Genomic DNA, 27,144 nt, shown 5'->3' with positions numbered 1-27,144 from the left:
GTGCCGCGGAAGTCGGGAGGTTGGAGCCCCGTCCTCTTACAACTTTAGGACAGCTGGTTTTCCCATCAACGCTGAATTATCGCTCAGAAGCAACCAGGCGTTTGTAGCGGAATGGGGGAGCAGGGTTTACTTTTCCGCTGTAAAATGGAGCATCGACATTCGGGAAACCCGAGCCCTCCCGGTCCCGAGGGAGGCGGCGTGGCTCCGTGCAGCACTGCGGGATCGACTCCCCGACACGGAAACCACGTTCCCATGAAGAAACTTGAGCCACCGAGAGGGATGGGATGACATGATCGGAAATACATGAGAAATGCTTCCTGCATTTTTTTTTTTTTTTTTTTTTTTTTTTTTTTTTTTGGCCATCGGGATTAAAGAATTAGACAGGGGTTAAAAAAAAAAAATTCTCAGGAAGCTCATGTCTTCCAAAAGCTGAACGCCACACCCGGCCGCTCCCTTCTGCAGCCACTCTTGCACGTGGTGTCCGGAGACCACGTGAGGCGGCGGCGGGCGTGGCCGGAGCAGGTCACGTGGGCGGCGGCCCCTCCCGCGCGGGCGCGCGCCTCCCGAGCCCCGCCTCCCGCGCCCCGCCTCCCGCCTGGCCGGGCCGGGGCCACCGAGCCCGTTCCGCACGCGCACGTGCTGCAACTTTAACGGTTGCGTTGCAACTTTTTCCAGCGCCGGGCTTGGGGTCCAGCAAGAGCGCTCAGATAAATGTTTCCTAGCTCGCTCTGCTCTGCCGCCAACTTTGAAACGTTCACCAAGTCACTGCAAACAACGAAAGCAGCTCAGTACTCGGAATCCTGAGTTCCGTGCAGCCACACCTTGAGGAGCCGTTTCGTGTTTCGCGTGCAACCTAATTCAGAACCATCGATTCTACCGTCCAGATTCCTACTTGGTCTGGTCAATGTTGAGTGCCCTGACCGTATCTAATGAGCCTCTACATGCGAGCCTGGGGCGTCTGAGGTTCTTCTTCCTTTCCCTAAAATAATGGTTACGTTTCAAGCTCCTAAAATTTAATTCGTGAGGAGTTACAAACATGGGTGAGGGGAAAACAACGAGGGCCACGGGAATTTAGTGTACCGACTGTGATCTTGCCTGAATGTGATGTTAAACTTACAAACGAATGAACTGTAGGATATTTTAAAATGTAGCCATTCACAGTTCTTTCGAATAGATGCGTGAGCTTTGATAAAATATTCTACTTGAGGAATATACATACTTTTTCCTCCTTCTAAGGTATAACTAAAAGGAATATTTAAAAAATCACATGGGTAGGATCACAAAGAATAAAATAACCCAATTAAAAAAAAAAGAAACCTCTAAGAATAAAGAGTAAGTTTAATCTTTCTGGTAATAAAAAAGTTCAAAATAATGATTTCTTCACACGGATCTGATTTGGGGCTGCTGAAATTTAAAGGGGGGGGGCGGCTCCTCCAAATTGTTTGCCTTGTCAGTAACAGTGAATATTCTAAAAGAGGGAAACAGTATCTTGAGCACTCCTTTCAATTACAGCTTTTAAGCTCAGAGATAAAATTTCATACTATTAATTAAAGTTCTTATGGTGGCCTAAGCCTTCCTAACCCATCCAAAACATTCAGGGCTGTGCTCCAGATACAGTCTTCCAACTGTGTTCTCTAGCTTAGTCCTCAAAAGCAAGAGACACTTGCAGCCAGGACCAAAACTAATGGGGACTTTTTTTGGGCAGTTGAGATCTCCTCCCCTCTATCTCACCTCCTCTGAAGGAAAATATGGCAACGACAGCTTGAATAACATTCATATTTGAGATTTCTCAGGCTTCTGCATATTTTTCTGCTTCATGTCATTCATAATTGTCCTCCCAGAAAAAGTGGAGCTGCCACTGCTATTTAAAAAGTTTTATGTCCCTCATTTTAAAAATACATAGAGTCCTCTGAGTAGAATTCCAATTACTAAGTGTAGAAAACAGAAATTGAGAAATCGCCATTTGGCAAACACTGCAGTAATGGATGTTAAAATTAGGAGGTGAAAGAATAATGAGGAACGGTATGAACAGGATAGTTAGTCTCAAGTGTCTAACCCTGCAAGATGCTTCCTAATTACAAAGGTTAAGAGCTGTAACAACAGAGGCACTTTGCAGAGACCACCTTAACAGAGTGATCAAAATTAACATCATCAGAAATGAAACATCTGGGCATCATGGAGCTCCTGATAGGATGCACTGGGAAGATACACAGTGGTCCTTCTGTTATCATCTTGCTAGAGCTGTTAAATCTTGCTATAATTCATCCCAAGCAAACACAAAGAGGAGGACTTTTTTTTTTTTTTTTTTTTTTTTTTTTTCAAAATAACCAGTCCACACTTCAAAAATGTCAAGGTGGTAGGCTACCGGGGAAGACTGAAGAAAACATCCTGGATTCAAGGGAAGTAAAGAGACAGGACAATAAATGCCAGGTGGGATCCTCTGCTGGATATAGGACCAGAAAAGGGAAGCAGTGGAAAACCAGAGGAGTCCTGTGAATCCAGTCTGGAAATCCATAGTACTGGGTCAGTGTTCATATGACAGTTTTGATAAGCCTGTGATGGTTATGTAAGCGGTTATGTTTGGGGAAGTTGGGGTGAAGGGTGCTCACCTTTTTTGTAACCTTTTTTTTTTTTTTAAGTCTGAAATGATTTCAAACTTAAAAGTTAAAAACTCCAAGTCATTAGTTCAAAAAGGAAAGGAAAGAAACTACAGCATGGTGAGCAAGTGAATGGGCTTTTGAGCTATCAGGATACATGCCAATCAATTGCAAGTAGCTCCAAAATCTCACTTTGAACAAGGGACTTTAATCTTGTGTGCTTCCCACTTGAAGTAGTGTTACTTACAAACCCTGCCCTCCCGGACAAAGGCCCCAGCAGAGTTCTGTAAATAAGGTAAACCCTTAATTTGGAGGCAAGGCAAATCTCTCTCTCTCTCTCTTTTTTAAAAATAGATGATTCCTAGAGCACTTCTGTTGCTGGAGGGTAATAAGGCTGGTAGAGGACCCTGCGTGCGTGTTGAGGGCCCTATCCATTCTGACATACTGCCTAACATTTCATTTATCTTTGAAATGTCCTCCAGTGGGGTGGAAGTAGGAAGTAAGATGGTTGAAGAATGCAAAAGGAAACAACAAAATGGACACCAGAAAACTGCATCCGACTCTCCCAGAGCCTTGTTGTAACAACTTGGCCTTTTTTGCTTGGAATGTAGTAAGAAATGTATTTTTCTGAACTGGACATACACTCTGTCATCTGCTACAGATAATATGGGCTTCGGCTTTCTTTGTGTTATGCAGAAAAGAGATCAAATTCCTTCAACAGCAAAAGCTTCACTCCATTGGCAGCAATTTCCCAGCACGGCAAGCTGAGAAACAGTTTTCTGATCCGCCACTATGTGGTAGTGAAGGCAATGAAAAGAGTTTGTCAGGGTTGCACTAAAATCTCATCTGAAAAGCTTGATCTACTTTTTTTTCCAGATACTGGTCTCAAATGAAATGATCCTCATAGGGGAATAACAGAAAATTGAGGCCAAAAACTAATGTGCGAAAGCTAACCATTTTTCCTCTGGTGTTCCCAGCATTACAGGGTGTGCAACAGAAGATGAGAAATTTGCTGTCAACCCTTGTAACTACCTGTGCCACACAGAAGCAATTAATACGGAAAGGCAAGGAGGAAGGTGCCACTGACTAAGCCCCTGCTTTACACTGAGAATGTGCTGACTGAATCGGTATAGACTCCTTTCTGCAGACAAGAGATTCACGCTCCAGGACTGATCTGACTTGTCTGAGCTCAGGCGGTAGGAGGGGGCACTCGGATGCCAGTGGGCTTCATTCCAAGATCCAGGCTCTATTATACCTCATGGCCTCCCAAATCAAAATAAAATTTGCTTACAGAGCCTGCGACAACTGAGAGGTGTCCAGTGGAGTGGAGGGTGGAAAGCTGGTATCCCCTAGAAGGAAGGACTGCTAGAGAGACCCAGGAGAACTCTTAATATAGGACAACAGAGAGGTTGTCATGCACTCCGCTTCCAGAAGAACTGGAAGTGGAGTGTTTCGAGGAGTCTCCCTAGTAGGGTCAGCATGCGCCAAGGAGAAAGACCAGGAGTGGGAGCTAAGAGCAGGGGAGAGGAGAATCATACCAAGCTGACTAAGGAAGCCTCTTTGAGCATATTTATCTCAAAGTGAAGTACTGGGGACCCTTCTAAAATTCTGTCATTACACTAGGTGCTGCGGACTGGTCTAGGACACAGAAGTGGGGACTGCATGCCTTTTGAAAATGTTTTTTGACCACTACAAGAGGCTCCCATGTGAATAAATGAGTCCTGCTCATTTAATTTCTTCCAGCAACTGTCATATTATCAGTGAGACAGAGAAACAGAGACAGAGACATGGATGCAGAGAGAGAGAAAGTAAAAGGAAAAAAAAAAAAAAAAAAGATCATTTGAAGGAAGAATACTTCTCACAGATGGATACTGCACCCTTCCAGAACTCAACTGTCCAGTGAATACATGTTTCTGGGGGTACACAGCCAAGGACCAGAAAGAAGCTAGATCTCACAGCCTATTTAGTCTTACATACAATTCTAACAAGCTTGGAAATCCATTTTAAAAGTACCCACAGCAAAGAGGAAACAGCAAATAATCACCTACAGAGGGGCTGACAGAGCTTTCTTGTCTTATGGCAGTAAGTCTATTAAACAGAAATGGGGACATAAAAATGATAAAGCCAAACCATAAGAACACAATAAACATGAGGAATCTTCAGTATAGGGCAAACTGCCTCCCACTATGCCTTGGGGCTATCACCGTACTATGCATAATACAACAATATATGTTCACTGATGTCCTCAAGTTGGCCAGAAATTATTAAATTATATTCACTAGAGGAAGAAGCCAAGAAGTACATAATTTATGTTGGAAAGATTTCTAGCATGACAGTGTGCATGACAGTGGTAATCTCCATGATCCCTACAGCTTTTATAGTATTTGTCTATTCATTCCTTCAATTGACAAATTATTGATTGAGCAGATTGGAGGGACTGCTGTGACAGGGTTCCTGCTCTCATGGAATTCACAATCTTGTTTGTACCTAAGATGCTCAAAACCCACATTTCTACCCAGATGGCTTGCACAAGTGTCTGGACTTTTGCAGTCAGTGCTATGTACTGAGTTTTCAAGAAGTTTTAACTTATTTTTTGGATTTAAGCAATAGAAATTTGCCCAAGTCTTTGATCAAACAGGAATCAAAGAGTAGTCAATACCTGAAGAACCAGTACCCATGACCAAGATTTTTGTGCAGGCAAAGCTGCATGCCTAACAATACAAGAGGCCAGCAAAACTACAATTCCTGAGTTTGCCAGTTCTTCCTCCTTATAGAGGAAATTAATTCCATACACACACACACATTATTATATTTAGGCTATGACATCCTATACCTGAATCACACTACAATTAATGTATTTAAGAATGTGACATGTATATTTTAGGTAGTGATTCCTTTTTTTTTTTTTTAAAGGAAAAGTCTTAAGTATCTTGATATTATTTTGAAAAATTTAGAGGGTCACAAAAATCTTAACTTAATCAGATAGCCTAGATAGAGTAAAATGACTTTTCATTTTCTTATTGTTTTAGGAACCAACCCTCGAGGTTCTTTCCCCTCTTGTGGGCAAACCTTAAAAACTAGAAATTTTTGTTTGTTTAAAGATTTTATATATTTATTTGAGAGACAGAGGGAGAGGAAGAGGGAGACAAAGTCCCAAGCCGACTACATGCTTAGTGGGGAGACGGACACAGTTTTCAATCTCATGACCTTGAGATGATGACCTGCACCAAAACCAAGAGTTGGATGCCTAACCGACTATACCACCCAGGTACCCATGGACATTTTTGTTTCAATGAGCTCTTTCATGTGGGAAAACATGTGACCAAAAATTTTCTCAAATGTCTGGGTGCAAAGGTTGTAGATGAAGTAGAGCATCGGAAGGCACACATTTAAAAATTTGTGTAGGGATCCCTGGGTGGCGCAGCGGTTTGGTGCCTGCCTTTGGCCCAGGGCGCGATCTTGGAGACCCGGGATCGAGTCCCACGTTGGGCTCCCTGCATGGAGCCTGCTTCTCCCTCTGCCTGTGTCTCTGCCTCTCTCTCTCTCTCTGTGACTATCATAAATAAATAAAATCTTTAAAAAAAATAAAATAAAAAAATAAAAATTTGTGTATATCTCGGTTCAAATCCTATCTCTCCTACCTACCAGGTGTGTGACAATGGACAATTTATTTTTTCCAGGCCTCCATTTGCTCAACAGTAAAACAACATTGGGAGAATCTACCCCACTAGCTATTGCAAAAACTAAATGAAATGTGCCTGACCAGTGTATAATAAACTCTCAATATGTGTGCTGCTCATTCTAATGTAGGTGAATGTGCTGAATTTTCAAACAGACTCCAATATTCATGTGCTTTGTTTCTTTCTTTTTTAAAAAAAATATTTTATTTATTCATGAGAGACACAGAGAGGCAGAGGCATAGACAGAAGGAGAAGCGGGCTTCTTGCAGAGAGCCTGATGTGGGACTTGATCCTGGGACCTGGGACCACACCTTGAGCTGAAGGCAGATGCTCAATTGCTGAGCCACCCCAGGCATCCCTGTTCATGTGCTTTGTAACTGGAATGATAGCACAGCGGGGCTCAAACTTGATGCATATCTCACATGAGTTTTTGCTTTTGCCTTGGAAGAGAGACTCACCTTCCCCTGAGGCTGGGCTTCCTAGTAAGCTGAAGTTACTAAGGAACAACAACAAAATAAAAGGGCAGAGTGAGTGCAGAAGTCTGTTCTTGAGAGGGGCTCACTTGCCATTATTTCCTTAAGAAAGGGGTGAGCTACTCCATGGCGTGTTCAAACACCTTCTAGCATAGCTGGTCCCAGATGTCAGATGAGGTTTGGAAAGAGGAAGTTTCAACATCTATTGCCTTGGCAGACACTCATGATTTGTTGAAAATAAAGCTCTGCGATGATGATGGGTTAAGATGGAGTGAGAAATTTCTCTGTGGCAGGCTCAGAGTTCAGTGCCGCACTGCTTTGCCACACTGCAGTGTGGAGAAGCGAGGGCCCCGTGAGGGCCTCGCCCATGTTTATTAACATCCTCAAAGGCAGTCTGGGCCTCCGAACCCCACCATACTCTGAGTCTTTATATCTCCATTAAATGGCTAAAAGATTGTCCTTGTGTACTTGGGTGGTTTGATGTTATTTCTAAAGTATGCAATTCATTTCAAGAGGGGAGAGGGAGGATTAAGTTGGAAATATTTTTCTATTGAGAAGAAAAATTAAATGTAAGTGGAAATGTTTTCATGAAAATGTTTTTATATTTCAACATTTCCCTGAAGCACTCTGATCTCAATATAACACAGGACTGTGCTAGATTAGAAGGAATGAAGACAAAATGAATTTAAATAAAATTGAAACTGAACAGCCAGGCTTTATTCTTCCAACCTGATGAAACAACAGAGCAGGGGGGAAAAAGAAAAAAACCACAGATGAACCAAAAGAAGAAATAAAAATAAACTGTACTAAAATTTTAAGCTTAGATGAGAGTTTCAATTTTGTTTCAAAATTTCTAAAATCTAGCCTATTTTTACAAAAGCTTTTTGAATGTCCATGAATCAACAGACACTTTTAGAACCATAAAGACCTTCTTGATTATTTTCTCTCAACCAAATAACCCACTGGTATTCTTTTTTTTTTTTTTTTAATTTTTATTTATTTATGATAGGCACACAGCGAGAGAGAGAGAGAGAGAGAGAGAGAGAGAGGCAGAGACACAGGCAGAGGGAGAAGCAGGCTCCATGCACCGGGAGCCCGACGTGGGATTCGATCCCGGGTCTCCAGGATCCTGCCCTGGGCCAAAGGCAGACGCTAAACCGCTGCACCACCCAGGGATCCCCCCACTGGTATTCAGTTATAGAAGATGACTTGCTTGTTTTATAGTTCCTAGGTTATTGGGAATAGTTAGTACTTGCCAGTAATCAAGGCTAACAGCTCAAAAGATGTGTGCAATTAGACAGCTGGTCTAACTGATTGTGTTGTGTTTTTAAAAATTTGCATGCCCCCTTTATTAGCCATAAATATAACAGAGAAAATGAAATGTGGAGGTCTTAGTTACCCTTATCAAAATAAACACGTACTTCAGGAGGAAAGAGTTTTGTCGGCTAATCTTCTGTCTAGATCTGTAGTGTCTAGTGACCACAAGCCACAAGTGGCTATTCAAATTTAAACTAATTAAAAATGACACAAAACCTGAAACTCATCTCTTTGTCCCACTAGCCACATTTCAGGTGCTCCATTGCCACATGTGGCTATGCAGCTATTTTATTGGACAGGGAAGATAAAGCACATTTCCACATCACATAAAATTCTATAAGACAGCTCTGGTCTAGATGAACAGAGCTGTGAGCCTTGGGTTTCACATTTATTTTTAAAGATGTACACAACATGGTTTACCTGAATTTGGGGGTCACTTTGGGGTAGCTCCTTTAAAACATCTTTCCACTGGCCACAACCACTTTTCCTAAGCCACTTCAATGCATGAGCCAAGGAAAACCCAATATATATTGTCTGTTCTGCATCATCTCCAGCTTATTTTCTTTTTTTCTTCTTTTAAATAGGCTCCATGCCCAATGTGGGGCCTGAACTCATGACCCTGAGATCGAGAGTCGCATGCTCCCCCATTCCACCAACTAAGCCAGCCAGGTGCCCCTTCCAGCTTACTTTCAATTGTAAAACTGCTCTTTTCCCAAATAACAGAACCTCTCACTCACAATGTGAACAGGATTCCTATTGCCTATAGGGAAAGGAATTATTTGCAGGCAAAAGGACACAGTATTTTTAGATAGAAAGAGCTTCCCAAGATACATTTAAATATTAGCACATATAGCAGGTGTTAAATATTAAAACACACAGCAGGCTTCCCCCTATATGGCCATCGTCACACTTCTATTTATTTAACGTCTACATTCCCTATTCAAGTGTCAGCCTGATATGAGCAGAAAGCAAGTGTTCTGTTTGCTGCTGTACACCCATTACAAGCACAGTGCCTGGGACAAAACAGATGCTCAGATTTTTGTGGAATGATTGAATGAAACTTAAGAAGAATGGTATTTTGCTAAAGAACAGCAAACATCCTTTCGAGCCTGGATCCAATTCTTTTATATTTGGACAGCAATCCACCCTTTATTTTCAGATGCAAACTTAAAATAACTCAGCAGACTGATTCATGCAAGCATGCATGTTATAGTTCAATATCTTCCATATTCAGCAATGGCTCCTTCTAAAAGTCACAGCGAAAGGCATAGCACTAAGCATTTTACATATGCAATCTCATCTGTGCCTCACTCTGATCTCTCCTCTGCTGTGAGAAGGTGGAAATTAAGGTTTAGGGAAATTAAGTGACCTGTCCAACATCACAAAGCTAAAGACACAGAGTTGAAAAGGTTCCCTTGGTGGCAATTAGGGATCATGCCCATCATACCTGTAATTCCTGCTTGGGTCAGAAAATCTACCATGATCCTGGGCACTCTTTCAAAGGAAGTAGTGACTCTGTATCTTTGCACCCCCAGAGTTTAGCAGAGCACCTGCCCTAGAGGCATCCACGATGTTTTTTTGAACAAAGCTCAGTAGTCCTAATGGTTCAGGAGGACCCAGCATTAGGGAAAGTGTACACTAGGGTTACAGGAGGAGCACACCCCACTGCTCTCCCACAGTGACTCCAACCCCCATATAGCAGCTTCATGCTTTGACCTCTTCATGCTTCCTTCCGCAAGCTGACCAGCTGCATGGCACTGGGAGAGGCTGGCAGCAATTCGAATATTATAATTTTTCTCACTACTCAGGACCTCTACCCCTAGACCCTGGTACTTTAAAAACACACTTGATAATGGTTCAGTAAGGATCCATAGGGCCCCAGGTGTTGGTCACACAACTCAGCAGCTCAGATTTTCTTGTTTTGTCCCAATTCCCTCAAATTAGAGGTTCTAGAAGTCTGACCTATAAGTGTTCGTTTTTATTTTAAAATAAGTCACTATTGACAAAGAAGCAGGTCCTGAAATTTACACATAGAAAGAGCAATTTTATTTTTCATAAGTATTACAGAGGGTTTGCTGAATGGGACCCCAAAAGAGTCTGAGTATGTCCTTATGGAAGAAGGGTAAACTACTAAGTGCCTGTGCATAACCCTCAGGGATTCTCTCACTGGTACTGTAAAGTTGGTAAAAAGTCTATCTACAGCTGATCAAAAAACAACAGTTATGATAACTCATGTTTCCTGAGTGCCTACTAGGCGCAGACTTGGTGCCAAGCACAGTTAATCCTCACATCTCCCCCAAGGGAAGGGTATTATCACCCCTTTCCACAGATGAGGAACGATGGGCTCAGAGGGCCAGTCATGTGTCAGAGGTGCCAGTATGTCTGGTTCCATAGTCCAGGGAGCCATTATATAACACTGTCTCTCCTTGGGGTTGGGAGACACACAGAGAGTAAAAGGCAAACACAAGACCATGGAGGACATGCCACATCAGGGCATCAGTGTCCCCCAAGTGGGGAGAACAGGACTCACAAGAAAAGAAGGTGAGGGCTGGGGCAGTGGGGTGGCCCCATGAGGGGCAGTCTGAAGTTGGTTCCAGAAGATGGGGTGCCCTGACCTATGTAGGGGCCACCTGGAACTGGGGAAGCCAGGTAAATCAGTCCACATGTGGCCTCCATGTAGCCACAGAAGCATGAGCAGTCTGGTGGCTGGCAGACTCACAGGTGCATGCTGGGGGGTTGCAGGGGGTTGTGGAGGCAGAAGCAGGCTAAAGTCAGATCACAAAGAGCTCAGAGCCCAGTCACGTGGGACAGAAAGGGGGGGAACCCTACCCGAGGGTGGGGATTAAAGGCATGATTTCAGGAGATTCACCAGATGATTCAAAACTTGTCTCAAGTCACTGGGGAGCTGTGGCGAACAGGTCTCTTCTGCTCCACCCCCTCCCCCGGCCCCCACTTACTTGGGCCAGGGAAAGCCACTTGGCTCCCAGACCAGCCTGCTTTGGCACTCTCCAGCAGGGAAACATGCTTTGGTTATTCAGACGTGACTTACTGGCACATAGAGGCTGTTGGCATGGAAAAATGAACAGGCTGACCTGGCCGGAAAAGAGCAGGTGACGCAGAAACCCAGTGAAAGATGAGCTGAGCATGCCATGTAGGAGGCTCACGTGAAGGGCCACCAAAGGAAGAGTCAGGAGAGGATTTTCCAGAGATAGAGGGAAAGCTGGGGCCACAGGAATCTCCAAGGGCCCAGCAGAAAGGCAGGCACACTTCTTAAGGCTTTTCTTTTAGTCCTTAAGATACCACCTAGACACCGCTAGTCCCATCCATGCAGGGGGACACTGTCATTGAGGTGAAACTGCCCCATCTAAGCTCAGGGATCAGAAGCCAGAGACCTCCCGTGTGGTGTCTTTTTGCCTTCAATCTGTTGCTTAGTTGATAACTTCACAAGCTATTAGGATGAGGCTGCCAGGAACTTCATGGCCCTGGGGCAGAACTCTGCCCCACCCTGGCCCTCTCCCTCACCTGTGATCACTTTTTGACTCAGAAGAGCCATGTTTTCTCAACTGATGAAGAGACCATTGAGCCCATTCTAAACAGTAACACCATGATAATATGTTAATTTGATCATCTTGGGAAAAAAATTCCTAGCAGGGGAGTATAAAAGGACAATTGGAGGAGGAAAAGGAGAGATGGAGATGGAAAGAGAGGGAGAAATGGGGGGGGGGGGGAGGGGGACAGAGAAAGAGAAAGAGAGAGAGATATCCAAATCACATGCAGTGGCTAACTTGAAATAGGACATGCTTCCTGGGGCTGAGGTAGGTCTAGAAGCTGCTCTTACAAATTGGGGCCACATGTGCCATTCCTTACATTTAGGCTTGCAATGTACCTTTTCATTCCCTAGAAGCATCTCCAATGCCCCAGGGCTGATAAAGTACCCAGGCTGCAGGGCTGAGATGGGCAAAAACCTCCCATCTTTTCCCCATGGCTGCAGCTCCAGGGTATTTTCCTGCAATTACCATAAATCCAGGAGCAATGCTTTCTCTTTCTGCCACTATGATTCAGAACACGAAGGAGGCCTAACCTACACTCAGCAAACCAGAACCTTAAAATCATCATTTTTTTTTTTGTTATTGTTGACAAGGCTTCTCATAAAATAGCCTGAACGAGCCATCTTCATAGATAACTTTTCCATTCTCTTAAAAAGAAAAACTAAAGAAGACTGGAAGTCATATGGATTAGCAGCTCCTAGAAAAGGGGATTTTTGAACCGAATGCCACATGCTGTATTTTGCCATTTTGCCTGCGCTTCCTGCTCGGAGCCTGTGTAACATAACAGAGGAGCCTCAGACACTGGAGCTGCTCCAGGCCACGCAAACTCCGCTCCGCATCTTCCAGGCAGCCCTGTCGCAAATAATTCATGTCCACTACGCCCCTATCACACAGAATACAACCACATTGTGCAGCTGGAAATGGGAAACCTGATTCAGATCTCAGAAGAAGGTACAAAAACATTTAGTCCAACACAATGCTGCCCTTATTTTGGGAGGGGAGGGGGGAGGTGTGTGTGTGTGTACATATCTCACATCTACCAGTGGGGTAAAGGATTCAAGACCCATCTTGGAAGAAAACGCAGAATTAAAATAGCATTCTATGTGTCCAAAAACAGCAACAACAACAACAAACCACCCGGTCCTTCCAGAGCTGCTTCAGTTTGGGCTGCAGCGTTCCTCACCAAATCAATGCAGCCCAGGCACGCAGTTTTTTAAAAAGGAGGCATGATCTCTGCAGAAAATGGTGCATGTTGACAAAGCATGACTTTTCCCACATGGACAAGAATAAAAGGAAAACAAGTCTCATCACAACCCTGCCTCCTTTACTCTGCAGACCAGAGGGCGGAAAAGAAAAAGGCCAGAATGAGGGCAGAGGGGTGCAGGCAACGGAGGAATGGGGGCGGCGGGGGGGACCCAAGAAGATGCTTCTGCCCTACGGGATTTTGGTAAACGGCAGCCTGTAATGGCCACTGTTGGAGAGAAGGGAAAACAGACATGGAGGGAAACGTGTTTACAACTGCAGCGGCAGCGGGCGGGAGGCGGAGGGAGGGAGGGAGGGAGGGATTCCCCGACTCTGAGCTCAGTCCGCTCCGCTCCGCTCCGCTGGGGCCCCAGGGCTGGGTAGTGCTTCGAAGCCCCCACCTCTCCTCCCCCCTCTTTATTGGGGGGGGGGGGCACCGCTTGTTTATGGGGAAGGTTACTCCTCCTCCGCTCTGGTGATCGCGTCCCTAATACTCCTGCTGCATCCTTGCGGGATGCCCACTTGACTGACAGCTGCTCCAGCCAGTCGCCGCCCGGGTCCCGCAGAAAGGTGGACTTTCCCAACGAGCTGATTGGACGGCGGGGAGGGCGGGCCCTCGTGATTGGCGTGCTACCCGGAGTAGAAAGTAGTAAACAACCTCGGTCCACCGCGGCGGGGAGGGCGCGGGATGCCAGCTCGCTCACCCTCGCCCGGGAGCTGGGGGCAGCACCCAAGACAAAAGGAGCCCGCGGCCGGCAGACAGACCACGAGGGGCAGCCCAGGAAAACAAACGCGAGTGGGCGTCCTTTAGAGCCCCTGGGCGAGAACTGCTGACTTGCAGCTTCACATCATTTTTTTGTTCTGTGCAAAACCGTCAAGGTTTCTCCTGCCACGATTCTTACTCCCCTTCTTTAGGTGTAGAACCTCCCTGAAGGGAGGGAGAGCCAATTTTGTTGACACCCCGTCCCCCTCTTCCTGCCCTTAAATTTCTTAGTTCTGGCTTTTTGGAACTTGATTTAAATACCTGTACTAAAAATTATTTCCTTGCAATAATATGCCGTAAATGGCAGAGGTGAATCAGGTGCCCCGTGAGACCGATTTATCGCAAGTTTCTCTCGAGCTGGCTCGCTCAGAGGTGCCCGTGTTCCGCAGCATACACACACACACACACACACACACACACACACACACACACACACACATAAAAGGAAACTTGAGACGAAGGTATTGCGAGCTCTGATGAGAAGAAGCGGTTAACTTGCATTTTTCCATAGAGGGTGTAGTTCACCCGGGATACTGCAATAGAAGGTGAATTCCCCATCTGGTTTGACTTGAATCACAAACCCTTTCTCATTCTGGCCTCGCCATTCTCAGGACCATAGGGTGAAAATCTGGAGCTTCCAGCATGGAGGCACTGCTCTCAAGTGAGGCAGCTCCCTGGGCTTCCTCCAGGAGGTGCATCATCACCTCAGAGATCTACACAAACAGCCTCCCCTGAGAGAGATTCCAGGGAGGCTCCTCTGTGCTGATGGAGGACAAGGAAGGCCAAAGAAGGGGACCAGGAAGTTAGACCCAGGAGGGATCTCTATTTCACTCATTTCCCCACTGACTCTACACTGATGATAAGTCATGCTGTCACTGGTAGCCAGATAGCCAGATGGTCCAAGTTTAAAACATTAAAAAAAAAAAAAAAAGATACAAAAGACTTCTTGCAGGATAGAGCTCAGGTCAAACTGGCCACTCTGGGGTGGGGGGGGGGCAGTCCTCTTCTTCACCCCAAAGCACATGATCTCCTCCAGGCTATGGTGTCTGTGTCTTCCAATCAAGCCTCACCCCCAAGTGGTCCTAAGGAAACCTCTCAGCCCTTCAAGTCACCACTCCTGTAAAAAAGCCTGCAGAACGGATTTAGTTGCCTCTGGACCTTCTGGCCTGGGCCCAGACCCCATTCATGGAGGCTCCTTCCTTTCAGGCACCCCTCCCTCCAGCCATTCTATTCTTGTCACAGTCCCTGAATCAGCCCCACACACTCTTCACTCAGATTGTTTCCTCTGCTTTCTAGGCCTTACCCCTGCCTGCCCGGGAGAGGCCACTGTTCTCCATTGCTTCCCCTGTCCCTGTAGAACTGCTCTGAAATCTGTAGCACTTATGTCAATGCCACTGAGCTTCCAGCATTATATTCTGACTCTACCTGTGGGCCTGTCCACCTCAGTAGATACTGAACTTCCTGAGGACAAGAGCTGCCTGTGTCATGTTTTGATTCATGTATCTATTGGAGATAACAGGCCCACCATAAACACAGTCCAGACTTGCCAAACATTTGCATATCAGTCCTTGTCCTCTCCCTGCACCCCCCGCCCCTGTCAGCCAATTCCTCATGTTCTCCCACTGGCTCCTTGCTAACATGTTCCCCCTAGCCCCCAGATCAGAGGCCCTTGGCAGCTCTGCCCCTGCGCATCTCTCGGAGGCTCTTTCCACAGACACAGCTTCTCTTGCTCCTGTTCTTCCTTTGCCAGTTGGATCTTTTTCTGCCTTCTCTGCTCAGCAAATTCCTTCTCTGCCTAAAAATCACTTTCTACCTTGGGCAGACCTTCCATAAGCTCTACCCCACTCCCTGATCCCCCAAGAGTATTTTGCAGAGTGAGGCCTCTATGTATCCTCTCCTCTTCTTGCCAGGACTCTAGTACCTAGTAACTCTAGTACGCAACTGGCAAGATTTTCTGGAAGAACTAGGGGAAGAAAAGCATATTCACAAAATGGTGCCCCCATGTATCTACAGAGCCAGTACATTCTGGTCTTCAGACGGACACATGCAGTGTTTCAGGCTTGTCTCTGAGACAGGGGGCCCCTCCCTGCTTTCTTCCCCAAGGATCCTCTATGTCTGAGAGTGGCTGGCTGCTTCTTGACCGTCAGGTCTCGGCTCAGATGTCACCCCACTGTGCCCACCTGCTGACCACTATCACACAGATCTGTTTAATTTCTTCATGAGATTTAACTATCATCCTTCTTATCTGATTATCCACTTGTTGGCTTTGTAGTCTTGTCTTCTCACTTCCCTGGCATACAAGCTCCAATTAGGACAGGAACTTTTCATCTACTCATCACATCTTCAGTACATCTAGAGAAATGCATGACCCATACCAGAAGTTCCAAATTAACTTTGAGCACAATAGAAGCCAACAGAGATCACTCAGAAACATACCCAGGTAAAGGGAAGAAAAGCTTTTTGGGAGGGCTTGCTTCAGTAAATACCCTCAGGCTGACACTCTGGTAAACATACAAAAGGAGGACAGGATGAAGCTCTGTGGCCTCACTTGACCCAAGGAGTTCAGGTGCCCTGAGAATCCCAGTGTCCCCTGCCTGGGACTCATGGACCTTGTTTATTTTGTTTATGCCCAGTGTAGCATGTTATGTGCATCATGCTGAATATACTCTGAAGTGGATATGGATTAATGGTGGGAAAGGGTCCACTATTATGGATGAACTTAGAACTTTCTTAAGAGTTTATTTATTTGAGAGAGAGACAACATGTGCACAAGCAGGGGAAAGGGCAGAGGGAGAAGCAGACTCCCAGCTGAGCAGGGAGCCCAATGTGGGACTTGATCCCAGGACCCTAGGACCCGAGTTGAAGGTAGATGCCCAACCGATGAGCCACACAGGCGCCTCTACTATTTTCAGTAATAAGAACTAGCTCTGCTTTAAGCCTTTTATCATCAGTTGAAATTTTCTGGTAGAAATTTTCTGTAGTTATTATTAAGTAATAACTACATAATTCAAAAATGAAAAAAAAGTATCTACAAGACACAGCATAGACTCTTCCTTCTTAGAGTCTTTGCTTTCAGTATTTGCCAGATATAAGTATTTTTATTTCTCCTTTTTTCACACAGATAATAACCTTTTGTATATACTGTTCCGCTTATTATTTTGTTCACTACTATATCATGGAGATCCCTATTTTAACAGCTAAATAATATTCCCCTGGATAAGCCCTAATTTAGTGGTTCCCAAACTTGTCTATACATTAGAATCACTTGGGGAACCTAAAAAAAAAAAACCCAATGAAATCCGTGTCCCACCTTCCAGAGACTGATTTAATTGGTTTATGGTGTGACCTGAATTTTGAAATTAAAAACAAAACAAAACAAAAAACCCAGATGATTCCAATGAGCACTCAAGTTTGGGAGCTATTGCCCTCAGTTATGTTTACTTACTGATGGATATTTGGGTTACTTCCCATCTTTTGCCATATCAAACAATGCTATCATGAATCATTTCATACAATTGCCATTTTGTATGTGTGCAAGTATTACCTGTTGGGTAAATTCACTCCCTAAAGTTCCAAGTCAGAGGATGGGTGTGTGTGTGTGTGTGTGTGTGTGTGTGTGTGTGTGTTTGTGTATGTGTGTTTATCTTGAGAGATACTGTCAAATACCCCTCCATAGATGTGGTTCCATTTTGTAACCCTCCCAGCAACTTGAGGTTGTTTTCCCAAAGGTTTGCCATCAGAATGTGTTATCAAACAATTTGGGTTTTTAAAATTTCTTCCAACATGAGAGGTATAAAACTGTATCTCCATGTAGTTTTAATTTGTTTCTTTTACAAGTGAGATTAACATTTTTTTCACATGTTTAATATGTACGTGTATTTCCTTTTCTGTGAATTATCTGCTCATTGATTCACCTACAAATCCTCTGGAATTGTGAGTCTTTTCCTTATCAATTTCTAGGAGCTATGTTGTGTATGTGTGTGTCTATGTGTGTGTTAGTAAGTAGGAAGATTTGCTTTTTGTCAGTGACAGAAGTTGCCATGTATCTTTCCCAGTTTGTCATTTTATCTTTGTGATTTTTGGCTATGCAGAAGTTTTTTGTTTTTTCCTTTTTTTAAAAAAATAATGTAGTCAATTCTTATGAATATTCTCTTTTCTGGCTTCTGGATTATGTGCTGCAACCAAAATGGCCTTCCCTGACCCAGTGTTATAAATTCCCGATGTTCTTTTAGCACTTTCATAGTTTTGTTGTTTACATTTTCACCTTGGATCCATTTGGAGTTTAACCTGGTGCATATGGTATGATGGATGGACCCAACCTGATTTCTTTTCCAAATGGTTACCCATACCCCAATGCTAGTAAGTGAACCATTTATCTTTATCCTACTGATTTCAGAGGCTACCTTTATCAAATACTAAATTTCCATATGTACTTACATTTATATTTGGACTATCTATTCTGTTCCATTGGCCTCTCTCTTCATGCCCCAGCACCTCACTATTTTAATTAAGACTCTATGGACTATTTCAATATCTGATAAGGCTGGGGCTCCCCATTGTTCTATAATTTTCTTGGCTATCATGGTTTTTTCATGATAACTTTAGAAATAGCCTAGTTGAAAAAGAAAAGAAAACCCTAATGGTATTTGGATTAAATTTATAAATTCACTTATGAAGAACCAACATCTTCATAACGTTGACTATTTACGTTTAAAAATATGGTATGTCTTTTTGTTTACTCAATTTGTTTTTTATATTTTTTAATAGCCGTAAATTTTCTTGTTAATTCTTATGCACTTTGTTTTCAATGGAAATAGAGTCTTTTCTTCTTTAATTTCTAGCAAGTCACTTGCCTATTGTAGGGTTGTATTATGGCCAAACTGTGTTGTTTTTAGCAGAGGACATTCTATTCTGTGCCTTTAGAAAAATACAATGGGAATATTCTTAACAATATGTAGAGAACAGGTTTCTAGTCCACCACTGAAGTAACCCATTTTGAGTTGGCAATTACAAAACAAGCAAGTCAACTGGTGTGGGGTGTATTGCTGGAGTGACCAAGGCAGGACTCTGGCAAAGAGAAGATGGTATTCCTTAAACTTTGGATCCAATAGATTCAGAGGGGCTAAGGAAAATAAGCAGAAAAAAAATTAAGGACTGATCTAACAATCATGAATAGCTGATTTGATGCCTTCCTGAAAGCCTGAAGTTATCTTGGTGATACTGTCACACATCAGCAGTGCCTATATTGAAACTAAAATCCAAGATTGACATTTGAGTGGGCACAGGTAAATTGTGGGGAATGAATGGGCTCTACCTCCCATGAGGTGATTACCACAGGCTGTTGGTAGTTTACAAGTCAAGAAATAATTTCCTTTCCCATAGCCATATGTTTTCAAGAGATGTCCCTTTAAAAATAATCAAATTCTCCCCCCAAACATATTTTTTCAAATCTAGTAGAAGTCCTGACTTTAAACATCAGGGCTGTGTGGGCACATGGTCAGATCCTCTCTCAGGCAGCTGCACAGTGTCACTAGCTGACAGCCTCTGGCTGCTGGCTTTTCTAGGGTCCACTTCAGCTTCTGGCCAGGGTCATGCTCTTCTTAGGGCAGCCCCTAGCCAGTAACTGAGCATGACAGTGGTCCTAGGGCCTAGTTATATCCATCCCACAGGGACTCTTCAATGGGCCCTTTTCTCTGAGCTCCTTGAGGGCTTGCAGAACTTCCGTTGGATCGGAATCCTGGTCAGGTGTCTCCTCGCCTTTGGCACACATCCATCATCTTCTCCTCCTCTCTTCCTTTTGCAATGTTGCTCTTTAGTAAATCCTGTGCATTTATAACTTCACCTCCAAGTCTGTAGGAAAATGCAACCTGTAATGATGGTGCTTAGGAAGTGTGGGGTGGGGGGAATAAAAATCCTCACATGATTTAGGACCAGACAATTCTAGGAGCAGAAATAGAAAGGCTTCAAATCAAATGTCTCAAATAAATGCACCTCAAAGGTTAGCATCATCAAATTTTAGAAATCAACTTTCTATGGCTATATGTGAGTGTTTACTGCATGCTGGACAGTTACATAGTTTGGCTTAATTTATCCTCACAGCCATCTTGGGCAACAGGTATAATCATTTCTATTTTACAGATAAGGAGCACCTGATGCAAATAAGCAGAACTCAGATTCAAATGCAGCCAGGCCTGTTCTGTTACAATGCTTTTCTTTTCCTGATAGTAGTACACTGTCCAACACTCTTAGTTTATCAACACAGTGTCATGGAGCTGATGTAGTTTGGAGCTGGCATGGCTAGGTGCTTCTGTACCTATCCTTAGATACCGCCTTATAAACAATGGGCTGTTGTGTCTTTGTATTTTTTTTTATTTTTGAAAAAGATTTTATTTATCTGAGAGAGAGAGAGCGCGCATAAACAGGAGGAAGGAGAGGGAGAAGCAGACCTCCCAATGCCGAGCAGGGAGCTCGATGCAGGGCTCCATCCTGGAATCTGGGCATTATGACCTGAGCTGTAGGCAGATGCCTGCCACCTAGGCACCCTTGTTATGACTCTGTCAGATGAGCAAATATAATAATTGGTAGTCTAGGACCATATTCCTAGGTCAAGGCTGTACTTGGTTAATGCCAAGCCAAAAACAGAGCATTCATAAATCTATTTAAACATTTCCTGAGAAAGTGTTTTGGAATTTTCCTGGATTGCATTGATTAATTACTGTTAAAAATAAATCTTGGGTGGGGGGCTAAGGTGGTTCTCCCATGGCTTTCAAACACTGTTTTAAGGCAGCATAAGAGAAGCAGTACTGCTGTTGCTAGAGCAGGTCTCTGAGTCCAGCAGTAAAGACCACTTTCTTCTCCACACAGAGACCTCTGAGAAGCCCTCGCTGTGTGACCCAGAGGCTGGGCAGCACCTCTGGTATCACCCCTATGGTAGCACTGAAGAAATCAATCAACAGGCCAGCCCAAAGTCAGCCACTTGTTAATGGTGCTACTGGGAATAGATCCTAACTTTTTCTGTCCTTAAATGCCTTCAACTGTGGTTTGTTATAGGCACAAAAGTAAAGATTATGCTTAACTACCTTACCCTTCAATTCTCTCCTACCTCATTTATTATTTAGTAAAGCTGCACCGTTGTGCCTTTACACTGGCCACTGCCCAAGGAAGCATGAACGCATCAGTAATGCCTTGATAACTTTATCAGCTAGCAGAAACACCAAGGAATTAGTGGAGGATGTTAAAGCTGCTGAACAACACAAATTACAAATGGATCGTCAGCACATGTACTCATTCTGCTTTTTATGCATGGTTTATGGGACTGGTGTAACTTTAAATTTTTATAAGCCATTTGAAAGAGCACACTTTGATATTAATGTCAATGAGGTCGTGGGGGAGAGAAGTATATATAATCAAAGAAAAGTTTCTTTGGTTGATATCAGAGAAGCTACAGAAAAATTAGCAATACCTCTTTTAGAAAAAACAATGGGATCCCTGAGTGGCTCAGTGGTTTAGTACCTGCCTTCCACCCAGGGCGTGATCCCGTGATCCTGCGATCAAGTCCCACAACCGGCTCCCTGCAGGGAGCCTGTTTCTCCCTCTGCCTGTGTCTCTGCCTCTCTCTCTTTCTCTGTGTGTATCTCTCATGAATAAATAAATAAATAAATCTAAAAAAAAAAAAAAGAAAAAACAAGATTAAAAGGGAACAGCCACTGATAATAGTCACGTGACAACTGAAGAAAAATATGAAAAAAAAAGAAAAACAAGGCAACACAAAGACGTTGTGAAATTGTGAGCCTTAATCAAGCTCATACCTCTAAACTTTTATTTTGTAAAGCTGCCAAATCAATTTTATAGTACAAAAATGTCATCAGTTAGGGGACATTTAATATTCACTGTATCTACTAGGAGAGAAAAAAAATCTTAAAAGCTTTTAAAAATACTACTTTGGATTACTTATGGGCAAACAAGATTTAGAGCATTAATAACTGTAATTTCCCCACCAAGATCACTAGGTGAGGTGTTCAGAAACTGATGGAGGTAAGTGATGACTCAGCTGGAATAGAAGAACAGTGAGTTGCCAATCAATTGCAAATAGAGTGCTTTGCAGGCTCATCTCAACTGGCAAGAAAGTCTGCACATCAAAAAGACAGACAAAGTCAGGGGTAGGGAAAGAGAAGATACAGGGATGGAGTGTAGACAGACAGACTGACTCTATTTCCATATTGCACATACACACAAAGCTCCTCAATGGTTATCACACCAGCCCTGATGCTAAATCAAGGAGAACAAAAAAATAAAGTCCTAGGCACAATTTACAAGGAGATTCAGAATGTGTACTCTGTTCCTAACACACTGAGAAAGTATCAGGAGTATATGTATTATGCTTCTCTCTACTCTCAGAGCCCCTTTTGTATATAAGATATAAGGAGAGTTGGCCAAGTGTTGAGCACTGCCTAGGTCCTTTCCAGGTTGAGGAGGCAAAAATATTCCTGGTAACTTTACCTTAAATGAGGGGATGGCTATGTTAATAGGCTTAATTGTGGATCATTTCCCAATGTATACACCTAACAAAACATCAACTTGTACCTCTTGGGAAGGTGGTCCTTTTATTTGTCAATTATACCTCAATAAAGCTGAGTGTGGGGAAGCCCAGCCCTCCCATGAAATCCTTTAATGAATCCACATGTGGTATGTGGAGAGTGTCTGGAGGGGGCCTGATAATGTCCTCAAGTTTCTCCGCTTATCTCAGAGGGCTGGCTGTAGAATCACTAATATTTTAAACAATGCAAATGTAATTATAGCTGGAGTACATTCTCTACAAAAGGAAGAAAAGATTGGCATTTAGAAGCTTCATTAAACTTTTGGCCTTTTCAAGGCTAAATGAATCTTAGGGAAGAAATAAAAAGTTCCCATTGATTGATTTCAAAACAGATTTCTTGCAATTAACAGATCTAGATCTACGAAAAAAGGAGCATTAATAGTAATTTCAATAATTTCTCACTCTCTCTCCAGATATTTGAAGAAAAGTGTATATCTCTTTCTCTATAGAATATATTACATATATTACTCAGCAAAGCTTAATTTTTTATTTTCTAATATGAAGGAAATGTTAGTTACATGTGCACAAGTGTGACTAGATAAAGTAACTTATTTACAGATGAGCATGCCTACTGGAAGATTTGGGGAAAATGTGTTCATCTATATTGACATGCCCCCCACCCCAATTACTATTTGGGGGGGGGTCAGCAGAAGAGTTATAAGAGCACCTTTGGAGGACATTAAAATGCTCAGCACTTAGAATATTCCTTTTCTCCTGCTTCTTATCCCAACATATACATTGGGATGAATTGTTTAAAAGATGTAACTAAATTATCATATTCTCTTCATCTTCCAAATTTACTTAGACTTGCTATCCTGCTCTATCTCTGGAATTTCCTTTGCTTTTCCTTTTGTCAGTAAACTAAATAACTTCTCCTCCCACATGCATAAAAGCATTAATTTATAAAACACATAGCCATATGTCATATCTCATGTAATTCTATTTTACATTTCACCGCCACCCAGACTTATCTAACATGAACAAATAGATATTATTTACTGTAGTCAGAATGAGAATTATCTAATGCCACTTACATAGCCATAAATTGATTTTTGATTAATGTTTAAGCAAAAAGCAAACAAGCCCATCTGCTCTGAAAACAAACAAACAAAAGGAAGCAGCAGAGAACACAGTTCACAGGAATTTCTTCGATATTAGTATGTTTCAGCTGCTGGTGAGAATGTTTCCCCCCCCCCCCGTTGCTATTATGAAAATGTACTGATGACAAGAATATAATTCTGTATCTAGATGGAGTTTCTCCTCTAGCAACTGTTCATTTAATAGACTATTATTTATGGTAAGATAAAAACCAATCCCACTCTGAAGAAAGCCCAGAAGACATGTAACCGGCAGTGAATTTCTTCTAGACCACTCACCAGTAGCAAAGGAAAAATACACTTTTCTTTGGTAGGAACTGCTCTCTGTGGCCAAGTTAAGAATGAAGACAAGTGAGGTATCCCATCTACACAGGGAAAAGCGAGTGCCGGAGGAGGAAGACTTAAAAATATTTTAAACTGTCGACAGAGTACATGTGGGATGGGATTGGCAAGCAACCAAGAATTGGCAAGCCTCTGAAACCAACGGGAAATAAAGAAAAACAAGAAAAATCCTCCGTCCTATTTACTTCTGTAATCTCCAGGGCACACTGGGTATCTGGTGCACAGCACAGCGCACCCTAGTATAGCCTGATGGACAACTCTACTCCACTTAAAGAGAATTTACCCTACTTCGACTACAGAGATAAGAACACATCCTGCCACATGGGGTGGGAGATTCACTAATACCAATGAAGTGTCAATATTCTTATTTTTTTGGGGGGGGAGGGAAGATGTGCAAAAAAGACTATCTCTAGTGATTAGATTTTGAACACAAACAGCAGGTAGGTGTCTGGAAATGGGACACAGCTGGTTACAGGATGAAGGATTGGTAGAGAGTTTTCTCAGCAACCAAAATGACACAAGAACACACATGCAGGGAGCCAGTGGAAGACACACCGTACTGCTGCAGGAAGGAGAAATTCGACTTGCAACTTTCCTGATTAAATCCTAAATCTAATAACCAAAAGAAAACTTTAAATCCCATTCACCATGCTATATAGAGACAACAGCATAGAGACAAAAGAGCACAATTGATTTTCTGTAGATTTTCTACAAATGTTTACTCACAGATTAAGACAGATACCGTTAAAGTGAACAAGTCATTTTATAACTGTATTTCAGCTTTGGAAATCTCAGGCTCACAGCTGAATGCTTGCACAAATCCTATCACACCTCCATAAAAATGACTCCATTACAGGGTTTTGTTCTAAGAGTTCAAGATTGTTCTTTAAAGAGCTACACACACACACACACACACACAGCCCTGTTTTTGCTTTCAAAGGACAGTTCTGATTTTGGCTTCAGAAAAATAAGTACATGACTGCTCTAAACTGGAGAGAGAGAAACCTCAAAGATTGTTAACATATCAATTACATCAACCTTTTTAAATTACAACTCTGCATTTCATTCTTCTCCCTGCAAAATGAGTACCTTAAGTTTAGAGCACCAGGTAAACAAAACCTTTCACTGTCCTCCTTTTCCAAAGTTTGTTTTTATAAACATTCCCCTGTCCCCCAAATCAAACTAGAGCAACACAATGGTCCCATTGTTGAGCACGGCCTTGACCTCTACAGGACAATAGATTGTTTTTTCTCTTAGCCCACTCAAAGTGAAATTAGTTTTAATAAGGAAGCCTCTTCCTTATTAAAGGATGTGAAAGAGTAAAAATACATTTAAGAAATAAAGGTACATAGCATAGATTTCTAAGCTTAGGTTGTTCGAAAATGTGGGTACTTGGCTTCCTAGGAAAGCAAGTCACCTACTTCTGCTTCTCTTCGGGACAGAGATTAAGGTGTCTGTTCTGAAATTTTCTAAGGAGGCCATTTTGGGTATCATAAAGGGAACGTTCTAGTCAGGAAAAAAAACAAAACACACAGAAAATTGCTTCTAAAGGAGTCACAGGAAGGAGTTTATCTAGAAGGAAGACGCCCGGAGTCACCCCTTTTTACAAAGACAGAAAGAACAACACTTCTTCTTAGGAAGCCAATAGTACAGAAGCAAAGAAGCTAGGAGGTCAGTGGAAAAGCTCCCTTTCCAGAACCTTTGAGGAGTGGATGAACTTCTCTTTAAACGTATAAGCACAGCATGGTAGCAGCCCCCACGTGGTCTAGGAACCCAGCCCTGTAGGAGCGGACGATCAGAAGGAACCATGCAGCTTCTCAATGCACTTCTCAAAGACTTCCATAAATTTGTGTCTCTATTCTGAAGACTCTCAATCTGCAGAGGACTGGTTAAACACAGAGTAACCAGTGAAGATCTAGCAACTTCGAACTCCTCCCAGATGGGATACGGGTAAACACAAGATTTGAGGAATAGCTTTCTTGGTAGCCTATAGAAATGCACTTAGTAACTTAATTGTGATGGTAAGACTGATTTTCAACACACACACACACACTTAAAAAAAACCTACTGGTAAAGCCAGGTCCCTTCAGTACATCTCCTACTTTCTTTCTTTTTTTTTTCCTAAAGGTTACAAGTTACTCACTTTTTTCACTGGTGTAGATGATACCAGAGGAAATATGACACTATAAAAAGCTTATTTTGCTACCACAGAAAACATTTTAAGCAGTCGGGCTTGATAACAGCACACACTGTGTCTTTCATCAAGGAGGACTCTCACATCGCCTGCTTTGGGTTCGCTAAACACCCCTCTCTGGAATGCCCCTGCTGGGCGGGGTGGGGGCTGCAGGGGATTCCTGGAAGCAATGCCTGCCTCAACAATGCTAGCAGGAACTTCCAAGGACAGAAAAGAAAGCAACATGCAATTAAAACTACAAGGGGAGTGATTTACGGAGGCAAGGTTCATCAAAAGGGCCATGTCGCAGTTTGGTAGCATAGCTGAGTTTTCAGGAGGAACCTGAAAAAAAGAGCTACCTGCAAGATAAATAATATGGTAAAAAAGTCTGGATTGTGCCTTTTAAAAAGATTACAGATACAATGATAGCAGGCAATTGATTTCCCTTCTAAAGTGAAATGACCCAAGGACCATTTGAGCAAACATACCCACTCACTTGATGATGTGACAAATACCCCACACCCAAGGGGGAGCTGGGAACATGGAAAGAGAGGCAAGCACCACTCCAAAGGGTGGAGGATGGCTCTGCAGAAGCAGGGGTTTGTAGAGATATTCTTCTGGACGCCTCTCCCAGCACCCAGCAGCACCAAAGTGCTGGTTAAGAGATAGCTGTTTAGTGAATGGATGAGCCAGGGGGTCCTCCAAACTGTCACTGATGGAGGTGAAGTAGACTCAAGGGCTGTTGTAGCTCACCTACCACTACCATCCCCATCATTCGTGGCACTGCTCTCAATCTACAAAGAGGGGGAACACAATCTCATGACAAAGAAGGGCTGTTTATCTCACTGAACATTTCTTCTCCTTCTACACAAAGCTAGTACACTATCTGAAGTCTGAGCAGTCAGACCCTAATATTTTCCTGTCTGAGACATATAGAGCTGAGATACCATTTCCAGCCTTCTGAACCACCCAGCCAGATTCAGTGTGAGTTGGGCGTGGGGAGGACTTCTAACAAGAGTGGGTAGAGAATAGGGTCTAAGAGTACATATGCTGGAGCCAGACTGCTTGGGTTCAATTCCCAGGTCGGCTACTTACTGGTTGTGTTTCCTTGGTTAAGTTATTTACCTTCTCTGTACCTCTGTATTCTCACCTCTGAAGTAGGGATAATAAGTGTAGCTATGTGAAGACCGAGTGGGCATGTGTAAAATGCTTAGAATAGTACCTGACATACAGTACATGCTGAGTAAGTGTGAGCTATTGTTGCTATTGAAGTGTAAGCTTGCCAGCAGCAGGAAAGAGCATCTTGGATGGCTAGC

The 27,144-nt window shown here is 43.1% G+C and overlaps 1 protein-coding gene and 1 long non-coding RNA gene across 4 annotated transcripts in view; one reads left to right on the top strand and one right to left on the bottom strand.

Annotated features, from left to right (window-relative positions):
- IGF1R (insulin like growth factor 1 receptor) overlaps window positions 1–27,144 on the bottom strand; it is a 302,920-nt gene that overhangs the window by 95,243 nt on the left and 180,533 nt on the right. The window lies entirely within an intron of this gene.
- Window positions 591–8,208, top strand: LOC118354357 (uncharacterized). 2 transcript variants are annotated; one of them, XR_007409805.1, is made up of 3 exons: window positions 592–2,523; window positions 3,575–5,865; window positions 7,760–8,208. It is a non-coding gene; the product is annotated as an uncharacterized LOC118354357 (long non-coding RNA). The 2 variants fall into 2 exon arrangements; XR_007409804.1 differs by lacking the exon at window positions 7,760–8,208 and having other exon boundaries at window positions 591–2,523; window positions 3,575–4,466.

This window comes from Canis lupus, chromosome 3, assembly GCF_003254725.2.
Source record: "Canis lupus dingo isolate Sandy chromosome 3, ASM325472v2, whole genome shotgun sequence".
NCBI classification, from domain to species: domain Eukaryota; kingdom Metazoa; phylum Chordata; class Mammalia; order Carnivora; family Canidae; genus Canis; species Canis lupus.
The sequence above is the reverse complement of the archived record's forward strand: the minus strand, read 5'-3'. Positions and strand labels throughout refer to the sequence as shown.